A 5583-nucleotide genomic window follows, 5' to 3' on the forward strand; every position below is an offset into this window, starting at 1 on the left:
ACTGGTCGTTCTGCTGTCGGGCCAAAACCAACTCTCCAACATCCCTGAGGGGTCCCGGATTTTGAGAGGGCACAGCCCAGGCCAGGGGATCCCACCGATGTACAATTGGGGCTGGGGAGGAACGCGAGAGGTTGGCCTGCCGGGGAGGGACTGTGGGAGGGCTCCAGGGCATGCCTGGCCCTATTTGCTCAGTCCTGATTGGCCAGACCCCAGCAGCAAGCTAACCTACCGGTTGGAGCATCTGCCCCCCTGGTGGTCAGTGCACGTCATAGCAAGTGGTTGAGCAGCCTTAGCATATCATTAGCATATTATGCTTTCATTGGTTGAACAGTCAACTGGACAACCAGACACTTAGCATATTAGGCTTTTATTATATAGGATAATTGGAACATCATGATTAAGGATGCAGCTCAAATCCCCCTGCTCTTAATCAAATTTCTGGAGTGATGAGGTTATTTCAGTTGTGTCTTTCTTTCTCTTTGCTCCTCATCCACTTGGTTTGTATCACTTTTGTAGTATTTATCAGGTTTGCTCTTCTAGTTGCATGAGGAAGGCAGTCATTCAAAAAGAGAAGTGAAAATGCCATCTTGTAGTAAGTACAAGATGAGGTAGAAACCATCTCAGTGGTTATTTCTCCTTTGAGTCACCGACTAACACATAGGACTATGAGACCCTCAAAGATAGGAACTGTCTTATATATCATCTGGTGACTAAGCCACTGAAAAGAACACATACAATAGATCCTTAGTAAGTGCTCGTTGGTATGTTGAAATATAAGCTACATTAATGAAGAAATTAGAGAAAAGACAGCAATGTTAATTTGATTGTGGTGTTGAAATGGGCATTGCTTTCGCTTCCAGAGGTTTTCCTCACTGGTCCTCCCTTCTGTCTGTAAGACGTTCCATTGCTTTAGACACACAAAACAAGGCTATCCATTTATAAACCATCTGTGGTCACAGGTTGGGAATGAAAAGTTGAGATGAGCTTAGCTGAGTTTACCAGATTTTCTGCAGCTATTAGAAACTTGAGTGGAGACAGTACCACTGAGGGTTATTAGAGACTAGTTATCTTAGTTAGTTCTCTAGTTTATAGTCCAACAAAATTGTCCTGTAAAGGCCCAGATAGTAAACATTCTCAGCTTTGCAGGCAATGGTCTTTGTCATTGCAGTTCTGTCAATAAGGCATGAAAGCAGCCATAGACAAGACATACATAAATAAGTGTGTTGGGCGGGAACACCAGTTTCAATAAAACTTTACCAGTGGACACAAATTCAAACTTCATGTAATTTTCATGTGCCACAAAATAGTATTCTTTTGATTTTTTTCCCAACCATTCAAAAATTAAATAAACCAAACAAAATATTCTAGCTTGCAGGTTGCATGAAACAGGTTGGTGACTGGCATGGGAACCTAAGTTTTCAGACTGCAAATCCAGAGAGAAGCTCCACTAGGTCCTGCTGCCAAGCCCACCAAGCTGCCTGACTCTGATCCCAGAGCTCAGGTTTCCAGCAACCCCCTGATTAGGTCAGCATTCGAGTCATCTTTCAACTAATTCTTTTATTTGATTTATTTTTTGTTCATTGATTATTTATTTGTTTGAGTTGACCAGATTTTTTTGGTTTATAAATTTGCCCAAAGGACACCAATGCGCCCTCCATTTACCAATGGCAAGATTTTACAATTAACTTTATGACTTAATGGCAAGAAAATAACTATAAATATGCAGTAAGAAAATAATTTTCCTAGTTTCGAAGAAAACTGTGTCTCAAGATACAGTGTCTGAAAACAGCTTGAAGAACACACTTCACTATTTATTTTGCTGTATTGCTTAATGGTAAGAATACTGAAAGTAGCAACTCTGTCTAATAACTTTTACCCCTAAGGTCTCAAAAAAATGTTGAATGGATATATTTTGGAAGTAGAAGCTTTGATTTAAAAATGAAATAAGGGGTTCCCGTCGCTGTGGGGATGGCGGAGAAGTAAACCACGATAACATTTTCAAGATGGAAAGTCCTTCGGACTCAGCTGTGATTTTACCTCGCACTCCACAGGGCTGTGCCAGTCTACCGTCTCCCCATACAAGTAGTTCAAGAAACCTATGAGTGCAACACTTAGAGAACGGTTGAGGAAAACTAGATTTTCATTCAATTCCTGTTACAATGTGGTAAAACGTCTTAAAGTAGAGAATGAAGAAAACGATCAGACCTTTCCAGAGAAAGCATCATGTTCAACAGAAGAAAATTGTTTGGAATTTCAAGATAATTTTAAGCACATAGACAGTGAATTTAAAGAAAGTTCATATTTGAAAAATACCATCAAGAATATCAATGCATGTGAATCTAAATCACTTGATACTGGCTCTTACAGTGATCTCCAGAATGACTTTGATGAGACTCTTCCCCAAAAAGGATTAAATGAAGAAAAGGCAAAATTGGTGTAACAGATTCAGGAGAAAGAAGACCTTCTTAGGAGGCTAAAACTAGTCAAAATGTATAGATCAAAGAATGACCTGTCTCAGTTACAGTTGTTAATAAAGAAGTGGAGAAGCTGTAGCCAACTGTTGCTTCATGAGTTGCAGTCAGCTATGTCTGAGGAGAACAAGAAACTTAGCCTTACTCAGTTGATAGACTACTATGGGTTAGATGATAAATTATTACACTACAACAGAAATGAAGAAGAATTTATAGGTGTTTAATTACTAATTTTTTCTCCAGAATATCTTTGAGGATGACAACTTAAAAAATAAATTTTAAAGGGAAGATATAAACCATTGGGGCTTAAAAGAAGGTATCTTGATGAACATCAACTTAGGGTAATCTGTTAGATAAATATGTAACTTCTAAAATGAAAATTTAGTATTTTGGATAATCTGTCAAAAAATTTGACATTTAAAGATATGTGAAAAAAATTTAAATCATGTTTTAAAACATAATTTGGGCAGTTTTGGAAGTCAGTTATAATACATTGTCTTGTTTATTTAAATGTTAAAAAGTAGTTCAGTCTGGTGAATGACTAAACCTAAACTGGTTGAAAATGCCTGCCTGTCTCCTTAGTTTATGAACCTTGTTTCCATCAATTTACCACATATTTCCATCTGTATGGCCTATTAGGTAATTACTAGTAAACTCTTATGTCCAAAATTAAAAATAAATAAATAAATAAAATAAAAATAAAAAATAAAAATGAAATAAAAAGTATCCTGAGTGAGATTTTATTTTATTTTTTTAATATATTTTTATTGATTTCAGAGAGGAAGGGAGAGGAGAGAGAGATAGAAACATCAACCATGAGAGCGAATCATTGATTGGCTGCCTCCTGCATGCCCCCTACTGGGGATTGAACCCGCAACTCAGGCATGTGCCCTTGACTGGAATCGAACTTGGGACCCTTCAGTTTGTAGGCCAACACTCTATCCACTGAGCCAAACCAGCTAGGGCAAGTGAGACTTTTAAATAAGATTGTCAGAGTAAGACTTCAGGATAAACACATTGACTAGGTGCCTATGCTACTTTATACAACTCTATTTTGAAAAATTATTCTAATCAACAGATGTAATACTGCCTTTATCACCACACTAGGTAACTACACAAAATGTGTTTTTAGTCACCTTGGTTTAGGGATGCATTAATGAAAACACCTGCACAATTCAGTCAAGCATTTGACAATTTGATCTCACGGTTCCACTATTTATATACAGACCAGGAATAAGACACCAGCTTCAGGTAAACACTAGCCACTAACCAAAGGGCATGAGAATCCACCCTATTAATATGGCATCTCCCAAAACAAGTGTGCATATCCGTCCACCCACACACCAATGTTCTGGATAGGAGAGTGTTTCTTAACAGTACCACCCAAAAGAATTACATCAATGCTTCTGCATATCTGTGGGAACCATGAACTGGTCATGATTATTAAAATTACTTTTAATATTTTAATATTTAATTGTATGACCCCCTCACCTGGTAGCTGCACACTATGTACATGACAAGTGTCAAGGCTGCTTAGCACTGACAAATGCCCTGTGTGTGATTTGCTGTGAGTCACATATGGGTGATCTGATGTTTAAACCTTTCATTTCTTCTATCACTGATTTGAAGTCAAAACCAAACAATGAAAGACCATTAGAAATATGAGGGAGATTTGAGGATACCCAATTATTTTAAGTCGGTTCTCTGCCCCTACTAGATTCCAGGATTTGTTTTTCCATTTGTGATATTTTTATACCCATGACTCATCTATTCTAATATTTTTACATAAACAGATTTTGTCTCTTGGAGGCTATGAATTATACCCCCTGCTTCAATTTTCCTAAGGGCCCCTAACTTGGTCCATCCTTCCCTTCACAGCTGTGGGATAGCAGAAGCTAAGGCAACATTCCAATGCTTTAACTTTAATTACAAAATGTATGTATGCCTGAGTGTACACACACACACACACACACAGATGCCTTTAAGAAAAATAATATTGTGAGGCCCCCTTTAAGCTTCTCTGAAAGATTATTTAAATCTAATATGCCTTTTGAGAAACTTTGCCCTACTATTCATCTACCTCTCTATCTTACTACATCTCTTGAATTCAAAATAACATTTGCTACTTAATTCATTTATTTGTGTTTATTTGTATTAAAACAGTCTGTGTTTCTACCTTTCAGAAAACATTTTTATTCATATTATAGGTTCAGTTAGAGTTGCCCACATAGGTTTTGCTCCTTGGTGAAAAAAGAAAAATGTTTCAGCGTTTCATAGGAAGGGCAACCCAGCTAAGAATCTTAACACAAATAGCACTAGACCAGACCCCACACCTCAGTAATTTTTACCAGCTTTCCTCTCTCTCACTGGCTCTTGCTTCAGCTGATTTCAGCATGCCCCACACTGAACAAATTGTCAGCAACAGCATTTCCCCTGCACACCTGCCCCTATTTTAGGTTCACTGAGATGACATGGATGAGTCTGGATCATCTCTGAATCCTTCCTGCTCCTCATTTCTCATATCCAAAAAGTCACTCAGCTCTATGGACTCTACATATCTATCAAATTCTCCCACCTCTTCATCACCACTGCCAACAGCCTAGATGAGGGTTCCCCCAGGACCCTCCTAAACTTCCTCCACACCACGGCCTCTGTTGACTCAGGCTCTTCTCCCTCCAACTGGTTCTTCATGATGTGAGCACAGTGAGCTTTCTCGAGTGCATCTCGTTATTCCACAGACGATAAGCTTTCAAAGGCTTTTTATTACTTTTAGAATAACAGTCAAAGTCTTCAATAAAACTGACTGCGTCAGCAGCGCCCTGGGCCTTCCCAGTCCCACGCACTCATGGTCCCGCCAACTAATTGTTTTCTCAGTATACCGTAAACGCTCTATCCTCTGCTTCTGCTGGCCCCACTGTAGTTCACTCTTTTTGCCACTGAATCCTACTTTAACCTTTCTCTTACTCATCTATCCTTTCTTAATATAAATGGCTTGTGTTCTGAGCAGACTCCCCTGCCCATGTTAGGTAACTTTTAAGCACTTTGTATTGCTTCCTTTAGATCACTTGTAACTCCTTCTGGTAATTTTTTGTAAAAAAAAAACAACAAAAAA

The 5583-nt window shown here is 38.5% G+C and overlaps 1 pseudogene; it reads left to right on the top strand.

Moving 5' to 3' along the window:
* The first annotated feature begins 1978 nt into the window (after positions 1-1978).
* Positions 1979-2972, top strand: LOC118658385 (annotated as a pseudogene).
* Positions 2973-5583: the final 2611 nt, after the last annotated feature.

Source organism: Myotis myotis, unplaced genomic scaffold (genome assembly GCF_014108235.1).
Source record: "Myotis myotis isolate mMyoMyo1 unplaced genomic scaffold, mMyoMyo1.p scaffold_m19_p_6, whole genome shotgun sequence".
Classification (NCBI taxonomy): domain Eukaryota; kingdom Metazoa; phylum Chordata; class Mammalia; order Chiroptera; family Vespertilionidae; genus Myotis; species Myotis myotis.